The sequence below is a fragment of the Pistacia vera genome, unplaced genomic scaffold (assembly GCF_008641045.1).
Source record: "Pistacia vera cultivar Batoury unplaced genomic scaffold, PisVer_v2 Contig407, whole genome shotgun sequence".
NCBI classification, from domain to species: domain Eukaryota; kingdom Viridiplantae; phylum Streptophyta; class Magnoliopsida; order Sapindales; family Anacardiaceae; genus Pistacia; species Pistacia vera.
Genome location: NW_022196232.1, coordinates 976,766 through 997,048, shown reverse-complemented (window position 1 = coordinate 997,048; position 20,283 = coordinate 976,766). Strand labels below are relative to the sequence as shown.

Sequence of the window (20,283 nt, the reverse complement as noted above, 5' to 3'; positions counted from 1 at the left end):
CGACGTTTGCATTTGATCAAGTCATTTATCGTAAAAGGTGTCTAGAATCTACTTGGATAGAAAAGTGTCTTGCCTGAAAGCAACAAATTAATCTTTCCAATGGCAAAGTTGCATGCACAGATTTTGGTCATCGAAGTTCATTAATTTAAAGGAATAATAGGATCTAGAATGAAACACTATAACAAACAAGTCTTGATCAAGGTTAAGCAAGGAGTATGTCGTGTTGGAAACTATTTATATATGTAGTCAGGGTATAATGTAATTGTAGATGTGTATATATTTGTTAGCTGTACTGTTGAGAAAAATAGAAAATTGAAATTGAAAAATGCAAATATTGAAAACATGGTATAGAGTAGGACAGAAACCTAAAACTCGTTTACGTTCTTTTTCCGCGGCCGATGATTCCACGAACTTCTGTTCATGGCTTCCCTCTCTTCGGCGACATCTGAATCTGTCGACAAACCTACCCCTTTTATCTCCGCGACGTCTTTCTTGGTTTCTCCCTTTCAGCAACTTTTGCTCTCGGCCTCTCCCTTTCCGACGAATGCTGGTTCTGTTCCAGTTAACTTGTCCCTTTCTTCTGTCATTCTGGCGATTTCTCCTCCGGTTTCTCTCTATGCATCGCGATTTTCGACGACGCATCCCTTTGCTTCCTTTGACGACGTGATCTTTGCTCTTTCCGGTGGCCAGCAATCTCTCTTCTCGTTCTCTCTTCTCTTGTTCCCATGACTCCTTTACAAGAAAGTGGGTTGGTTTCTTTGGTTGTTGAGATTGGGGTGCATTTGTGTTTGCTCGAGTTGTTTGGTGTTGAGGTTGTTGGAATCTGTGGAGTTGGGAGTTATTTGACCCTTCAATTGCTAGACAATATGGCAAGGACGTAAGAAGATGGTGATAAATTGTCACTTCACCAAAATCACTGATCGGAAGTTATTGGGAAAAGAATTATATTCAATTAGAAACAGATTATCCAACGATATGTGTCCAACATTGACATGGAGACCATTAATCGAGGATTCGCCTAAGGAAACCGAAAGTGATAGCAAAACTGAAAAAAATGGCTCATGAAGTGATAAGCTCTTCAATCAGATTCAGAATACTCTCGTTCGTCCGGGATGATGTGACTAGTCATTGTGATACGTCAAAGAGTTATGGGAGTATCTAGAGTTCTTGTATGTGGTAAACAAGACTTGTCTCATGCCCATGAATTGTATTGAAGATCTACGGGAATATGCAAGAGAAGATGTTGCTCGAATATTACAAAGATAAAAAACAAGCCTTTGAAGAAAAAAGGCTATGTTTCTTTCCCTACTGATGTGAAGATGATGCAAAGCACAAGAAGAACAAGTGTGTAGTGCAATGTTTTCTGGCTGGTTGAGACCAGAATACAAGATAGCTCTACACAGCTTCTTAACGGGAGACACTTCCCTCTCTTACGGATGTCTTTGCTCGACTTTCAAAGTTAATAAGGGGGAAGATCGAGGAGTTTCTAAGGACAAAAAATCCTTAAGGATCCTAATGTAGATATGCGGCCTAGCTAGCTGAAGCCTAGTAGTAGGCAAAGGCAACAAGGGGGAAGTTGTGATACTGGGAACAAAGTTGATAATAGCCTGTACTGCTATCATTGTGGTGCTGAGGGTCATGTAAAGAAGAATTGTTGGAGCTCCATGGGAAGCCCTGATATGCAAGGCACTCAGAAGTTTGCTTATGTTGCAACTCAAGATGGGTCTTTACCAACCCCATCACAAGTTATATTCTGCAGCTGAAATGCTTGCCTCACTCAGCATTCTAGCTCCCAGTCATCCATCCACGACCACCCTACATTAACCCAGTTAAGTAATCCTATGCCTGTTTGTTACTTCTAGTAGTAAATGGATCATTGATTCTGGTTACTCACCATATGACGGGGATACAGGTATTCTCTTCCATTTTCATTCATTCCTTTCTCTTTTTACCTTAGCTAACGTCTATGCACCTATTAGGATGTGGTACCGCCCATTCACAAATCTATGTCTCTCTCCTCTTTTTGTGCCTTCTCATTTTCCTTTAACTATTATCGTTAGTCAAATATAATGCATCAATTGTGTTTATTTTTTTCCTACTCATTGTATATTTCAGGATCTGGGACAAGGAGATTTGGTAGGGGTCGTGTATCAGGTGGCCTGTATATGCTCGATGATGTCTCCACTCCAGTCTCTCAACCTGTTGCTTGTAATGATTCATTCTATTCATATTACATGGTGCCTTGGTCATCTCCCTTCCCATTTTGAAAAAGTTGGTCCTAGAGTAAGGCAATCACACCTTGAGTGTGAGGCGTGTCAGTTTGGGAAACACCATGAGTGTTCTATAGCCTAGGATAAACAAAAGAGTCACACCCCTTTTGATGTTATACACTCTGATGTTTGGGGTCTTGCCTATGTTGTCTAAGTCTAGATATCGATACTTTTTACTTTGTGGATGATTTTTCGTGGGTGTTGACGTGACATAATTTTATTGTTGATTATATTGTAACATGATACACAAGTATTTTCCCAGGGTAAAAATGACTTTCAAGGGTGTTTATGTGATTTTACATATGTTGTGGACGTTAATGTAATTCATTAGTAATAAAGAGTAATATCATAAGCCTCTCTAATATTTGTTTCCATGTCATAGAAGGACAACATGCCTCCAAATTGATCCAAAGGCCACTGTTTGAACTTACGATTTGTAAATTAAACGGTTCTCAACCAACAAATTAATTCAATAACTTTAACAATTATTAAGAAAATAAAACTAATAAGTTTTCTAATTAAATTTATAATTTATTACAAAATAAAAAATAAAAAATTACTATCGTCAATCAATTGCAAGTTGTTAACATCAAAGTGCAATCAATGTTTGAATCTTTTTCATTGTTTGAACTCTTGCCATTATATAAATTATTGATGTAAATAAATACGTTATTTAAAATTTTGAACTATTGACTTAGGCAATTGGAATCATATATCATGTTGAGACACCATTTTATTACGCATTATTTTTAATTTCTAATGAATTTTTGAATTTATTGCATCTTTTTGTAGTGTAAAGTCAAACATGAGGGGCGTAATTGAAATTTCCTTAAATAATAGGCAAGAAAAAATGATGTAATACAATTAAGGGTGCAATTACCTTACTGATCAATAATTTTATTGAATCAGTGTGAACCGTTGGATTTTTCTACCAAAAAAATAACACCAAATCTATGTTTACACATTTTTATTAATATTTATTGCCTAATGATATCGTTAGATCTTCATTTCTTATAAATATATTATTTATTATATTGAGTTTGTAATATCATAACTCATAAGTGATTACTCCTTACCTAGTTAAATAATAATAATAATGATAATAATAGTAAATTACTCAAGTATTTTATTAATTTTTAACCCCAAACTAAATATTTTTAGCCCATTAATTTATTGGTTTTGCCCTAAACCCCTCAAAATTCTAAAGTCTTGCTTTGGCTCTAGTTAGTAGTTAGTAGGTATCAAACAACATAAACCTTTATAGTGATCACTAAAAATTAACATGTTGTTAGTAATCTAACCATTTATAATAACAACTACGATAATACAATCAAGAAAAGTATTAAACAATATGGTTTGTATGAGCAAACACAAGTTGCGTGTGATTGCTGGGTTAATCCTCCATGGTAGGTTATAGTCATTTATTGACCGGACAATTATGTTAGTGAGAAATTTGTCTAATGCATAAGTCGAATTTGATTGAATAAACAATTCGAAAATCGTTTAATTACTGATTATCGTCGTTGAATCTTTTTTAGTTTCACCCATATCTTCAATTTCTCTCAATCTAACTAGTGGATTCTTGCAAATATATACTCGAAACTAGTTTTTAGCTTGGATTGTGGTGAAGAGAAATTGATGATGATCATCATTGAATTGGGATTAAACGGGAGAAGGAATAGTGATGATAATGGGAAATGTGGGTCACGTGCAAAGCAAATGGGAAGAAGAAATATGAGATTGACAGAAAGTCCAAAAGGTGTGGTAATTAAGAAAGAGAAGTTGAAGTTGGAACAAGTCTTAACTCAAAGGCCGGCACGTGGAAAAGTGTAGTTCTGGTTCACGAGGCTCTAACATCTATGTGTTTCCATGTGCGTTTTGGGCCTTTTCCCATTCATTCCTTCCACGCTCCCACGTGACACCACATCCCACTACCACTCCAACCTAAGCCAATCCAATCCAATCCAATCCCTTCTCGTTTTTTTTTTCTATAAATTTCTGATATTATTTTTAAGAATATTTCTTAGAAAAAAAAAAAGTTAGTTAAGCATTGTGAATGCTCTGTTGATTTCATGAAATCTTAATTGATTATATCAAATAATTACTTGAATTTAAACATGTTAAGACCGTTTAAACATTAATTTTTTTTTTTTTTTTTTTTTAAGATAAAGTTGTCCGTATTGTTATCTATAAAATTACAAAAAACGTTTAAAACACTGGTTCCAGAAACCTAAGAATTTACAGTAACCAGTCCAAGAAACTTACAAAAAACGACTTCCTTAATTACAATATGTTTTTCAGTTTTAATCTAACTTGACTTAGTGACCAAGTGGTACTAACTAGGACAAATAAAAAACTATGTTACACTGTAGATTAGATTACGTAAGACTGACGTACGACACTGATCATAATAAATTATAGAGACCTCACACACAAACAATATTTTTTTAGATAAATCCGGTAATTGCCTCTCTTGCGAACACTGATCATAATAAATTATAGAGACCTCACACACAAGCATTATTTTTTTGGATAAGTCCGGTAATTGCCTCTCTTGCGATGTGAAAAGACTGACGTACGACAGTGATCATAATAAATTATAGAGACCTCACACACAAGCATTATTTTTTTGGATAAATCCGATAATTGCCTCTCTTGCGATGCGAAGAGAAGACCTCTTGAGTATAATTAACCTTATTGACCAAAAAACTTGCCATCCAGCCACAATAGAAAAGGCACATACAAGCAATATTATTAAAGATAAACACAATATTAGCTCTGACATCAATTGATGGATTCTATCAAATATTAGAGGTATCGTATCCAGTTTTTTTAGAGTAATGCATGAAGATAAATGATGAAATGTTATGTAAGGATTTGTAGATGTTAAACTTCGTAGAAGTCTCAATTCTTATGTAATTCTGACTTCTTTTTCAAAATTTCCAACTTTGCTCAAACAATTATAATGATCATCACAACTGAGACACAGAGACCATGTTGTTGATAAAGAGGGCACCATTTCTATAACTTTTTTTTATTTTTATTTTGATTCTTTTGAGCTTTGTTCATGCGGGTTCCTTCCTAGATATAACTAATTCTTTTCATGAATGGAATAGGAACCCTTACAATATTATATTAGAATAAAGTTAAGAGAATTTTGTATTAATTATTAAACTAATTGATAGATGAAAATAAAGCAACAAGAAAGCATGGTTATTGCAGCCAAAAGAGTCCAAAGAAGAGCCCTCTTTTCCAGCATGAGAAGGAATATGCAAGTGGAGGTGAGGTGTGTGTGGTGTTAAGAGAGTGGGTAGAGATTGACCAGCCGTGAGAAACGCTGCTTGCTAATTGCATTGATTCTTCCTGTCTAGACCTTGCTGGCAATGGTGGTGGACAGCTTGATAAAACATTAGCCCCCTTTTGATGAAGCTCCAAACACAAGCAAAGCTGCCCCAAGTCAATCCTCAAGGTCAACCAACACTTCCATCCTCAAGCTCAACGGTTTTCAGATATGAGCTCAGCCAAAGCGATAGAGTTCTGGAACAAACAAAGCTTGTTCGACTTGAGCTGCATTGACAAATGAGCTTAAGTTTAATATAAATGAAAAGCGTACAGACAATGAAAATTTACTCGAATAATACTACATATACAAATTCTCCATATGAAATGAAGTGAAATGTTATAATAGGAGAAATAAAAACAAATGTGATAATCATGTAATATTGTTGTTCATTTATGTAGTCTTATTCGTTCAAATCACTTAAGGTTGCCGAGTGGATATGCATTAATTAGAAGACAAAGAAGTAGAAGAGACTTTTTTGATGATGTTTTTATTACAAATATCTGAAAGTGACTGATGTTCTAAAAACAAGACTTGGCAGTGTATTATTCATATGCATGCAAACCTATTTTCTAACAAAAAAAAGACAGCAATATCAGTTCTAATTTTTTTAGTCTGAAAATTCCCTCTTTTTAACATATTTCAAGTTCGCAAGATTTGCATCCTCTTAAACACGTTTTTTTGGTTTATTTTTCTAAGTTGATGTATAAAATTACCGAAGTCTATGGTTCATAAAATATATTTTTTTGTTGGGTCCTATGAACTTTTAAAAAGATATATAAAGATCTCAAGAGAAAAAAGGTTTTAATGTGCTATTTCTGTAAAAAAATCATAAATATTATGATTATTTCCACTTGTGCTTGTGGCCCACTCAAAAGAATTGTTAGTGGCACTGGCACACATTCTATAATTCAGAACATCCACTACCAACTATCAACTACCAAGTAGAATAAATATCTATTATACTTTCCCCATTTATAAATGGAAGATTAACCTTCAATAATCAAGACTACGATAGATACGGAAGCACAAGGATTCTAGATGTATTAGCTGAAACTGATGCAGTTGTCAAACTGAAATAGAAAATAAAAAAAATCACGTGATGAGAAAAACTGAACCCAATGTGATGAGTGAATCCAAAACTTCTATTGACCATATTGATGTTGCGAAGTTAATATACTGACACAATATGTATAGAATTTTGAACAATGAATTATTTGGGTGAACAGTCTCTCCTAGGCATTTTTACCAAATAATAATTCTATGTCTACAACCTTTTCTCACAACCTCCAATGTGACAACTCGTCATTGATTAGCTAGCGAATGGGCAAGTGGGATCCATACAAACAGTGGGATCCATTTTGCTAGTTGACCCATGACGAACTGTCACGTCAAGAGTTGTAAGATTGGATTGTGGACCTAGCATTATTTTTTTTACCAACTCAGTTATCAATTACATTTTAGTCGATGCATGTTTAGCTCGACTTCTTTAGTTGGCATAGAAACAACACAGACTAAGAATAGTGCAATAGCTCATCTGTAACAATAATGCTAGATCTATAACCTTCTCTCACAACCCTCGACATGGCAGCTCATCATTGGTTAGCTCACAAATGGGTAGACGGGACCCATACAAGCAGGCAGGACCTATTTTGCGAGCTGACTAATGACGAGCTGCCACGTTAGGGGTTGCGAGAAAAAACTGTGAGATTGAGTTATGAACCTAGCATTACTTCATCTGTAATGATGAGTCTTCTCATCACTTTCTAGGTCAAAGCATATGTATATACAAGGCAATGCATATTACCACTCTGAAATCCTAAAAGCTAGCATCAGCTTGACTACACTCAAACTCAATAGACTACATGATCTTTCATTAGTTTTGGGCTTTGAAAGCACCTGTAAGAGTCAACTGTAGCTAGTAGGAATTGCCAATTGAAATCTGGTAGGCAAATACTGATTTTGTAATATTCTTTCTGAAAATCATCCAAGTATTGATTTTGAGGAAATTGAATCCGGCACTCTAAATCTACCCCCAAATTGTAAGTTATCTTCATTAGAATTAGGAGAAACAACTCTTAAAAATGCAACATAGAATAAGTTATATTATGAGAGTTAGGGGAAACTACTCTAAAAATCCAACACAAGTTATGCTTATGAGAATTAGGGGAAAAATGTGATAGATATTTAATTGTTCTCAATTTTCATGACGTTCGAGAAAGATCTAAAACAAATTTAATCAAGTACACTTTCTCTATTGAAGAAAGATTACTTATTGGATGGTTTATTACTACATTTTCAGTGATTCATAACGAGGGAGTCCTTACTTAGAAGGAGCAAGGTATTTCCTGAAAGATGGATGAACAATATTTTGGAACTACCTTATGGTTTAGGTGATATCTTCAAAAAAATGAATGCAACTATACTAACATTGGGCATGAATTTCTTATTCCTTGCATGTGAAAAACTGGAAAGAAACAATTTTATCTGAATAGATGACTCAACTTCTCTCTTCTTACCGCTAACTTCTAGATTTTCCTTCATCCTTTAGCACAGTCCATGCCTCTATACAGTCACTACAAAGCCATAGGCAGCTTAATCCACAAGCTTGTGATAATACTCAATATTCCTTATCTTTGTTTCTGCATGAAGATAAGCAACCCTATCATTTGTTAAGGAACTGAACACTCAAATGCATCAACTATCAAATTGATTCAATATTTCTTGCTATACAATGAACAAAGTCACTCGCCACTTACAGTTGAGCAATATAACTGAATGAAATATGGACTGGACAAGCCAAGAACTCTTAATACTGGTTCTTCCTACATTTCATAGGACCCACCAGTTGCAAGAATGTAGGTGAAGTCATGAAAGATGTCTATTCCTAAGTTACACGCATACTTTTTAAAGTTCATTTGCAATTGCACAATTATCCTGGAAGACAAATCTCAGGCATTAACATATCATCTTTTTTGCTATCTTCTTAGTGTAGAAGGTTTCAGAAGCCTTTGATCTATCAAACCACTAGCCCTGTTCAAGCAACCTGTAACGTGTGCCAGCAATGTGAGGATATGATTATGCAACCTACAATTAGTTTTCTTGGTTGAGTAAAGCTAGAAACATTAATAACTAAAGACTTTTTGATGTAATAAACGAGGTAACTATCAAGAGGGCAAGAAGCCTGACAAATTAAAAGATTAAATATTTAAGGGTTATTTCTTTTTTGTTTATAAGATAAAAAGAATAGTGGATTTAGTATTTGTAATATCATAATGGAAGGGGAAAGAGTTAGTGGTGAGCTAATGAAGAAAAACCACTGTTGAGGACTGTGAATCCTGAGAGTAATAACTTCAATTTTCTATTAATGCCGAGGGCAATAACTTCAGACTCCTGCGGAGAATTTGGAATAAGATTTGAGGGAATTCATAGATATTAAGTCCACTTCCAGTAATTGAACCAAATACTCACCCTTGTGGCTTTTAGGAGCTATTCTAAGGATATCATTAAAGATGAAGTAGGGTCACTGAATTGCTGTATTGAGATGATTAAAGAAATTGACTAACTAACAGGAGAATACATTTTAAACATCACATACAAAAATTCCTTTGATATCACGCCAAAGGTTTCCAAAGCATTGCTCAAAGTTACAGAAAATCTAAACTTCATCTTCATTCATACTCTATTTCTCACAATTTCGTCATTGGATCACAAGAAGTATTCCTCATTCCTCATTCATCATACTTTTCTTTTTTCTTGCTAACTCACAGTCCTTACCACCTCTGTCTCAGCTCTTGCATATCCCCCTTCTGCTTTTGACCTCTTATGGATGATCTATACAATGGCAGCTCAGTTGAACATTTAGCAAACCTAGCAATATGTTATTTACCAGATTCTTGAACACACAACTACTGTAAAGTAGTAATAACAATTATGACGGCAAGGTTCAAGGATGTTTGCTAAAACCTGTTGCTTTAACCCAGAAGGTTAGGTATTAATAATTGGATGCTAAAAGTTCACTATATTCCATAATGCCTTGGTATTTAAGCTTCTTGTTTCATGAAACTCTTATAATCTGAATCTTACCAATGTCCAACAAAAAATTACATAACCGTTTCTTTTCAGAAGTCAACAATTAAAAATTTGCAATGTGTACTCCTTAAAATCTATTAAAACTACTGGCTTTAAGCATATCATGGTTTACATCTAACATGTGGTATAACACACTCACCAGACTCAGGTTAAACTAACTCATCACCCTGCCAGAAGTTTATTCTTTGGTGCTTAAATCAACCTAGAGGAACAACAGGTCCCAAATTTTATGCTGTCTGTTTCCTTTCAAAAATTTGAATATAATGTCTTCCACAAAGCAATATAGTCTCAATAAAGTACAAATTAACTTCAACCTGTGTAGGTACACCGACGTTTGCATTTGATCAAGTCATTTCATCGTAAAGGTGATCTAGAATCTACTTGGATAGAAAAGGTGTCTTGCCTGAAAGCAACAAATTAATCTTTCCAATGGCAAAGTTGCATGCACAAGATTTTGGTCATCGAAGCTTCATTTAATTTAAATGGAATAATAGGATCTAGCAATGAAACACTATAACTAAACAAGTCTTTGATCAAGGTTAAGCAAGGAGTATGTCGTGTTGGAAACTATTTATATATGTAGTCAAGGGTATATATGTAATTGTAGTATGTGTATATATTTGTTAGACTGTACTGTTGAGAAAAATAGAAAATTGAAATTGAAAAATGCAAATATTGAAAACATGGTATCAGAGTAGGACAGAACCCTAAAACTCGTTTCTACGTTTCTGTTTTCCCGCGGCCGATGATTCCGACGAACCTTCTGTTCACGGTTTCCCTCTCTTCGGCGACATCTGAATCTGTCCGACAAACCCTCAACCTCCTTTGTTATCTCCGGCGACGTCTGTTCTTGGTTTCTCCCTTTCCAGCAACTTTTGCTCTCGGCCTCTCCCTTTCCGACGAATGCTGGTTCTGTTCCAGTTAACTTGTCCCTTTCTTCTGCTCATTCTGGCGATTTCTCCTCCGGTTTCTCTCTATGCATCGCGACTTTTCGACGACGCAATCCCTTTGCTTCCTTTGACGACGTGATCTCTTTGCTCTTTCCGGTGGCCAGCAATCTCTCCTCTCGTTTCTCTCTTCTCTCTTGTTCCCAGTGACTCCTTTTACAAGAAAGTGGTTGGTTTCTTTCTGGTTGTTTGAGATTGGGGTGCATTTGTGTTTGCTCGAGTTGTTTGGTGTTGAGGTTGTTGTGAATCTGTGGAGTTGGGAGTTATTTGACCCTATCAATTGCTAGACAATATGGCAAGGACGGTAAGAAGATGGTGACTAAAATTGTCACTTCACCAAAATCACTGATCGGAAGTTATTGGGAAAAAGGAATTATATTCAATAGAAACAGATTATCCAACGATATGTGTCCAACATTGACATGGGAGACCATTTAATCGAGGATCCGCCTAAGGAAACAGAAAGTGATAGCAAAACTTGAAAAAAATGGCTCATGAAAGATGATAAGCTCTTCAATCAGATTCAGAATACTCTCGATTCGTCCGTGGATGATGTGACTAGTCATTGTGATACCGTCAAAGAGTTATGGGAGTATCTAGAGTTCTTGTATGCTGGTAAACAAGACTTGTCTCATGCCCATGATTGTTATTGAAGATCTACCGGGTAAATATGCAAGAGAAGATGTTGCTCGAATATTATACAAAGATAAAACAAGCCTTTGAAGAAAAAAGGCTATGTTTCTTGTCCCTACTGATGTGAAGATGATGCAAGCACAAGAAGAACAAGTGGTAGTGCAATGTTTTCTGGCTGGTTGAGACCAGAATACGAAATAGCTCATACACAGCTTCTTACCGGTGAGACACTTCCCTCTCTTACGGATGTCTTTGCTCGACTTTTCAAAGTTAATAAGGGGGAAGATCGAGGAGTTTCTAAGGACAAAGAAATCCTTAAGGATCCTAATGTAGATAATGCGGCCCTAGCTAGCATGAAGCCTAGTGATAGCAAAGGCAACAAGGGGGCAAGTTGTGATACTGGGAACAACCGTGATAATGGCCCTCGTACTTGCTATCACTGTGGTGCTGAGGGTCATGTAAAGAAGAATTGTTGGAGCTCCATGGGAAGCCCTTGATTATGCAAGGCACTCAGAAGTTTGCTTATGTTGCAACTCAAGATGGTCTCTTACCAACCCCATCACAAGTTACTATCTCTGCAGCTGAATATGCTTGCCTCACTCAGCATTCTAGCTCCCAGTCATCCATCTCATCGACCACCCCTACATTAACCCAGTTAAGTAATCCTATAGCCTGTTTGTTCACTTCTAGTAGTAACTGGATCATTGATTCTGGTGCTACTCACCATATGACGGGTGATACAGGTATTCTCTTCTCATTTTCACCTTCTTCCGATTTCTCTTCTGTTACCTTAGCTAACGGGTCTACTGCACCTATTATTGGATGTGGTAACCGCCCATCTCACGAAATCTATGTCTCTCTCCTCTGTTTTGTGCCTTCATCATTTTCCCTTTAACCTATTATCTGTTAGTCAAATTACTAATGCAGTCAACTATGGTGTTTATTTTTTTCCTACTCATTGTATATTTCAGGATCTTGGGACGAGGTAGATTATTGGTAGGGGTCGTGTATCAGGTGGCCTGTATATGCTCGATGATGTCTCCACTCCAGTCCCTCAACCTGTTGCTTGTACTAGTGATTCATCTCTATCCATATTACATGGTCGCCTTGGTCATCCTCCCCTTCCCATTTTGAAAAAGTTGCGTCCTAGTGTAAGGTCAATGTCACACCTTGAGTGTGAGGCGTGTCAGTTTGGGAAACACCATCGAGTGTTCTATAGCCCTAGGATAAACAAAAGAGTCACAACCCCTTTTGATGTTATACACTCTGATGTTTGGGGTCCTTGCCCTATGTTGTCTAAGTCTAGATATCGATACTTTATTACTTTTGTGGATGATTTTTCACGTGTGATTAGAAGTCGCTTGTACTCCCCTCCTTCACATGAAAGTCTCTACAGAATTTTGGGTAGATGTTGTCTCTACTGCATGTCACTTGATCGATTCGCATGCCTTCCTCTGTTTTGGGTGGTCAAATCCCATACTCCATCATTTTTCCATCTCAACCTTTATTCTCTTTTCCTCCTAAAGTGTTTGGCTGCACGTGCTTTGATCAAGATGTTAGACCCCATGTCTCTAAATTAGAACCTAGATCTCTCAACTGCATATTCTTGGGTTATTCCCGATATCAGAAGAGTTATCGTTGCTTTTCTCATGTCCTAGGTAAGTACCTTGTCTCAACTGATGTTTCTTTTTTTGAAACCACTCCATATGTTAAGTCCTCCCTTCCATCTACCTCTCTTGAAGCACCCTCTGATGATTTTCTTGTTAACAACATTACCCATCATAGACCTCTACCATCTCGTCCTCCTATCACCCAAGTATACTCTCGCAGGGTTCACCAGCACCATGAGGCACCTGTATCAGCATCTGATCTACTGCCTCTATCGACTGCCTCACCCTCAGATCCGGTTCCTCCTACTTCTGACCTTGATCTTCCTATTGCTTTTCGTAAAGGTAAGCGCTCTTGTACCTATCCTATCTCCTCATTTGTTTCCTATCACTCTGTCTTTATCTTCTAAGTCTTTTATTGTCTCTTTAGACTTTGTGTCTGTTCCCAGTTCTATGTCTGAAGCAATTACTCATGATGGGTGGTGAAGGGCTATGGAAGAAGAGATGTTGGCTCTAGAGCATAATGATACATGGGTTTTAATGGATTTACCTAAAAATAAAAAGGCCATTAGGTGCAAATGGGTATTCACAGTGAAGGCTAATCCCGATGGGTCTATGGCTCAGTTAAAAGCTCGGTTGGTTGCTAAGGGTTATGCCCAGACGTATAGTATTGATTACTCTGAGACAATCTCCCTAGTGGCTAAAATGACCTTTGTCCGGCTATTCATCTCACTTGCAACTTCATATAGTTAACCTCTTCACCAACTTGACGTAAAAAATGCATTTTTACATGGTGATCTTCTTGAAGAGGTTTACATGGAGCAACCTCCGGGGTTTGTTGTTTAGGGGGAGTCAGGAATGGTATGCAAACTGAGGAAATCTTTATATGGCTTAAAATAATCTCCACGGGCTTGGTTTGGGAGGTTAAGCGAAGCGATGACTCAGTTTGGTTTACATAGGAGTGCTTATGATCATTTTGTCTTTTATAAGCAATCTAGTTTTGGCATCATTTTTTTGGTTGTTTATGTTGATGAAATTGTAATCACTGACAGTGATGATGTTGGCATTTAGAGTTTGAAAAACTTTTTGGCTTCCAAATTTCAGACAAAAGATTTGGGCATTTTAAAGTATTTTTCTGGGATTCAAGGTTTTTCGGATTAAGAAAGGGATTTTCCTCTCTCAACACAGTATGTGTTAGATCTGTTGACCGAAATAGGCCTAATTGAGGCTAAGCCTTGTGACACTCCTGTGGTTCCTAATGTGAGATTGAATGCTGAGGATGGAGAGATGTTTAGTGATCCAGAGAAATACAGACGGATAGTTGGAAAGTTGAACTACCTTACAGTAACCCGTCCAGATATTGCTTTTTCAGTGAGTGTGGTGAGTCAATTTATGTCATCTCCTAGGACATCTCATTGGGACGCGGTCCTTCACATTTTAAAGTATCTAAAAGGAGCCTCTGGACGTGGGATTCTTTACAGTGATCACGATCATGATAAGGTAGAAGGATTTTCAGATGCAGATTGGATAGGATACTCTGTGGATAGACGGTCTGTGACTGGGTTTTGTGTTTTTGTTGGAGGAAATCTTATCTCTTGGAAAAGTAAGAAACAACTAGTTGTAACTAGATCAAGTGCAGAGTCCAAGTATCGAGCTATGGCACAAGTTACTTGTGAGCTTATATGGACAAGACATCTTCTTAGAGAAATTGGGTTTGGTGATCTGGGGACTATGGACTTGTGGTGTGTCAACCAAGCAGCCATACATATAACAAACAATCCAATCTTTCACAAGCGGACTAAGCATATAAAAGTGGATTGTCACTTTGTGCGAGAGAAACTTGAACAAAAGCTAATTACTACTAATCATGTTAGAACAAGGGAACAACTAGCTGACATCGTTACGAAGTCTCTAGTTAGTAAAAAGGTAACCTATATTTGTAACAAGCTGGGCATGATAGATATATATACTCCAGCTTGAGGGGGAGTGTTGGAAACTATGTATATATGTAGTCAAGGGTATATATGTAATTGTAGTGTGTGTATATATTTGTTAGGCTGTACTGTTGAAAAAAATAGAAAATAGAAATTGAAAAATGCAAATATTGAAAACATGTTGCTCAAGGAAACTTGACTAAATTTAGATAAATTAACTGGCATCAAACTGGAACAGGACTGAACAATTGAACATTCAACCTATCCACCATTTCAGTAATTGTGGAGTGATATTAAATTGCCACAGAGCAAAAGGTTTGTCTGCATATCCTAGAATTAAATATTACCCTGGTACAAACTAAATTGAGTCTTTGATTGATGCATGTTATGCAGAAAGTAGATATAGTTAGTTTAGGGTTAACAAGCTTTCAATTTGCCCATCAAGTTTTAGTGTTAAGAGAAAATTTTTGAACCCTGTGGCAACTGGGAAACTATAGTCCCTGTAGCTCTGACCCAAATTTAAATTTAGCTCCATCTAGAGGTATTTTATATGTTCAATGTGTCTTTCAAGAGTCTTTGATACATTCCTTGGGATTTGGAGTGCATCTTTTATGTCTCCAATTAATTCATAGATTTCCATTACAAAATTTGGAATCTAATTCCAACGGGATAAGGAATTATCTCTAACTGTAAAATATAAATTACTATATGCTAATTATATCTTATTTAGGTCTAATTGATGGAATATCTGAACATGTTTTATTTGTGCAGTGGGATGGTTTTCAAGAGAAGTCTCTCCTTCACTGCTGCTAGTCTTGTTTTCCTTTTCAGAGATATGATTATGAATCAGAAAAAATGGGGACAGAACTCGTTACTAAGATACAGTACGAGAATATCACAGGAAAGTTAGAAATATTATCCAGCCAAAAAGATCAAGGAAAGAAAATAGTGGGACCAGCTTCAACATTCAAAAAAGTTTCCTCCCCATCACTGCCATAAAATTACACCATCCAAAAACACCACATCGAACAAGTGGGAACTAGCTTACAAGCTGCTCCAGTCACCCCCTTCAACAACATGCCAATAAGCCAGGGCTTCAACAACAGAATAAGGCATAACAAAATGTATCCCAAAGGTAATAAATATAAAAGACCAAGTCACAAATAATAGTTTCCCTGTGCTTTTTACAGATAGAGAACTAACTGAATATCACCAAATCTCTATTAATTTTTCTCAGCTGTAAGGGTGTCGTGCAAGCCATTAAGCAAACAAATAACGCTTGTCATCAAAAAAAGCATTACTCACTAGAATCAGTGGCATAGTTCATGAGATGATTTATGCCCCTTTCTCTTCTATAAATTTAATGTTGTTATCGATATTCAGTAAACTGATTAACTTGAAAGCTGAAATGACAAAAAAGAGCTCTTATGGTACCAGTGAGACAGAACTTACGATGACTTTAAAGCATGTAAGAAATCCTATGCTATATAAGCTACAATGTTGGATATGTATTAGTCCCTAGTAGAGTAAAAATATTAGTAATTTTGGTTTCACCTAAGAATTACAAATATGAGCAAGCACGATCAATACATTTGATTTTCACCACACACCTATGAAATTCTAAATAAATTAAAGTACTTGGCACTTAGATATCATGTAAATTTAGTAATCTATTCTTCTGACAGGATATATGACACAGCATAACAGAATTTAACCATATGAAAGAGCAGGAAGCAGATTCTCTATCAACCCTAACAGAATAATATCCAGAATCCCTAAAAAGATCCTCTGCCATAGATTTAGAATGAACTCTATATATTTTTACAAGGGAAAAGTGACTAGTATAGAACTTGTCATAGAGCTCAGTGTTTTCTCTTCTCCAATGTAACACAGCAATACAACTTTAAACAATATATTAAACTAATCATCATAACAGATTGATGGAAACTAAATTCTGTGATTCCTTTACAATGACTAAAACAATTCGTTGCTAAACTCGTACAAGCCACATAGGAAGAGGTATACAAGTTATGTGATATCAACCCACTTATCAACCTCCTAATATGATTTATAAACAAAGAATATGAGCCCTGGTAATTTTAATCAATTAGTGAAAGTAGAATTCATATCAGTACTAATTATTCATAGTTGCTGCGTTGCTTCCGTCAGATATAACTGTTGTCTCTACACACCCTTAATTAAGATTTAGTTGAGTTGAGTCGAATTATGTTCTTTGCATACACAAAACGCAAATAAAATTTGATTGACTCTTAACTGAAGCACGCAGATAGTGTTATGATATTTAAAAATGAAAGTCTTTCTATTGGGACTGGTACAGATAAATAAGCTAGCATCAAATGGTCACGGCAATCCACTGGTAACTTTGAATTCATGACCAAAATAATAGTAGATAACCTCTCATTAAATGTTCTTTATATTTGGTCAACAAGTATCAATCAACTAACATATGTTTTCTTGAATTCATTTTTGCATGATAAATAACTCAATCATGCATAAGATGAGCTAAACCATATTCAATAATTAAAGCAACTCTAATGGTATTGATACAAGATTGACCATCAGATACTATGATTCACGAAATTAAAGCAACTCAATCAGCTTGGTTTTGCACTTGATCCAAAAAGGGGCTGACACAAAGTAAATTATCATCATTTGAAAGTATTTCTATGACAAGTTATAAAGCAAGGGCTGGACTTGTGACAACCAAGCAATACTTCTATGAAGTCATGTGAGCAAGACAAACCCATAAACACCACCCATGAATTTGATAAAATTTTAGCAGACTGGCAAGAGAATCCTACATAGCACGACATATCATTTTAGAATACTTCTACCAAGTATTGTGAGCAAGACAAACCTAGAAATGCCACCCATGAATTTGATACCATTTTAGCAGACTGGCTAGAGAATCCTAAAATATAAGGTATTTGATTGTTAAACAGACTAGAAGAATTTTCTCAATAGATTTGAAGGCCCGACATTTAACAAAGCAGAGTCCTACCATAGAAAACACCCAAAATACATTCTTTGTTATATTAATCCTTCCTGATTTTATCCACCCTTGTTGGTCTGTATAAACAAACACAAATGTTCAGCACCTCAAGAGAAGAGTTCAAAATGTAGACAATGTTATTAACAAGTAGTCACATTCTCTTGAAAATTGACACCCAGCTGATTTTATTGAGAAGGAAACCTTTAGCAGCAGCCTAAGAAGATTATTTCATCTCTCTCCATTCAACAACAAATGATATTGGCCAGTTGGTCAGATTACAGAGAAGATCTAATTGCTAGCACCGATACTCATTGGAAGCTATTATTACTCTATAGTAGTGAAACTCATATTTACCAGAATAACAGACCATGACCAATATATGATGTACTCATCTTCTAGGATTTTTTATAAGTGAGCCGATATACAACTCAAGGATCCTACAAGCAGCTATTCATATTGACAAATAAGGTAACCCAAGATAAATTGAATGAGTGAGACAATGCAGCAAGGAGAAGAAAAAATTACACTGCAGCTTAATATTAACAGACGACAGAAGCATAGACATACCAGCTGAAATCTTGGAAGCTTGGCCATTTGCTCGCCCTTTTAAAACATCGGGATGAAAAAAAAAAAAAATAGATACTTTTCCAGGAAGTATTTTCTCTAGAATCCTGAAAGAAACAACATATGTGAGTAAACTTCCTCTGAAAAAATCAATGTGACCATGAATTAATCACCACTAACTGAGTTTTAGTGACTGGCTGACTGGAGTCCAGAAAAGAGCATTCTTCTTTAAAATTTGGAAGAACGCGACTATATACAGCTAATTAAACCAAATAATAATCAAATGAAGTAAAAAGAGTTGAGCTTAAATCAACGAGTGCTTATTAGATGTAGTGCGAAGAATGAAAAGGTTAATTGATGTAGGCTGGCATTGTGTATGTGTTTGAAAGGCAATAAAACAGTGAGACATGAAAATATAACAGGAAGATTGAAGGAAAGGCAGACCTTGATCAGGTAATTGAGTCGACAGAAGATGGTGAAGCTGAAGAGCAACTCACAAATTCAGAGATGGCTGCACTAATTACACGTCTCATTTTTCATTAGTTTTAACCATAAACTATTAAATAACATGTTTGATCGTGGACTTTCTTTCGGCTTACAATTGGAGTAGCCGAGTAGGTAGTGCTTTTTTCAAAAATAAAAAATAAAAAATAAAAACAAAAATATACAGATAAAAAAAAAGGACTACAGCCTGACCCACCCAAGAATAGTAGGTTATAGCCCAGCCCAAATTATGGGCCCGAAAAGGCCTATTTTTTTCCATTTACTTGAGCCCAATAAGTCTGACTTATTAGGCCCTTATTATTAGAAATAGAAAAGTGAATTTTAAGCCTCATCAAATTGTTCAATATTCTCCTTTTTTTTTTTTTTTTTTTAGTCTGACTTATTAGGCCCTTATTATTAGAAATAGAAAAGTGAATTTTAAGCCTCATCAAATTGTTCAATATTCTCCATTTTTTTTTGACAAGTTTAACATTAATGAAAATGATTAGGAATGACATAATAATTTCTAAATACACCATATATATATATATATTTGCCTTTGCTTTTAGAAAAATAATTTTGATAGGTGTAAAATGACTAAAATGAGTTTTTTCTTATTTAATAAGTTCCTTTAATTTTTTAAACTATATTAATAATCAGTTTTTAAATAAAAAATATTAAAATATTAAAAAACTACAAAATTGGTCAACGGAGTCATTGACTAACAACTATCAAAGGAGTGTTCGAAGACACTACGGTCACCATTGGGATCATNAAATATATATATATAAAATAATAAATTTGCCTTTGCTTTTAGAAAAATAAATTTGATAGGTGTAAAATGACTAAAATGAGTTTTTTCTTATTTAATAAGTTCCTTTAATTTTTAAACTATATTAATAATCAGTTTTTAAATAAAAAAATTTAAAATATTAAAAAACTACAAAATTGGTCAACGGAGTCATTGACTAACAACTATCAAAGGAGTGTTCGAAGACACTACGGTCACCATTGGGATCATTATAAGGCGATCTACACAATGGTGGCGAAGCCACAACCAACATCTATACCACTATTCTAACACTATCCTATTCCACTATTCTAACCAAAAAAAAGTGAAAAATTTGTTTGTTTTAATATTCTTTAAAGTCTAAGCATATTCTATTCAATTCAAAACATTAACAATTACCTCTCTCAATAAAAGTTTTAAAAGTAACAAAAACACCTCTACCCACCCAAGCCACTTTCACCCACCAGTAGCCACCGCTGTCGTCGCCGTAACGACGCAGGATCGGTTGGATCTAACCGATCGTGCGTCAATCTGTCCATTTTCGACTATTGACGACTAGATTTCTAGTTGTCGTTTGGCCATCAATGATGGTTAAGATATGGCCATCGTC

At 35.6% G+C, this 20,283-nt stretch overlaps 1 long non-coding RNA gene across 2 annotated transcripts; it reads right to left on the bottom strand.

Annotated features, from left to right (window-relative positions):
- Positions 1 to 5,322: 5,322 nt before the first annotated feature.
- LOC116142388 lies at positions 5,323 to 18,926 on the bottom strand. Of its 2 annotated transcripts, XR_004129984.1 has the most exons (4): positions 18,845 to 18,926; positions 18,404 to 18,507; positions 8,130 to 8,252; positions 5,702 to 5,837 (listed from the first exon to the last, which is right to left on the bottom strand). It is a non-coding gene; the product is annotated as an uncharacterized LOC116142388 (long non-coding RNA). The 2 variants fall into 2 exon arrangements; XR_004129985.1 differs by lacking the exon at positions 8,130 to 8,252 and having other exon boundaries at positions 5,323 to 5,837.
- Between the last annotated feature and the right edge of the window lie 1,357 nt (positions 18,927 to 20,283).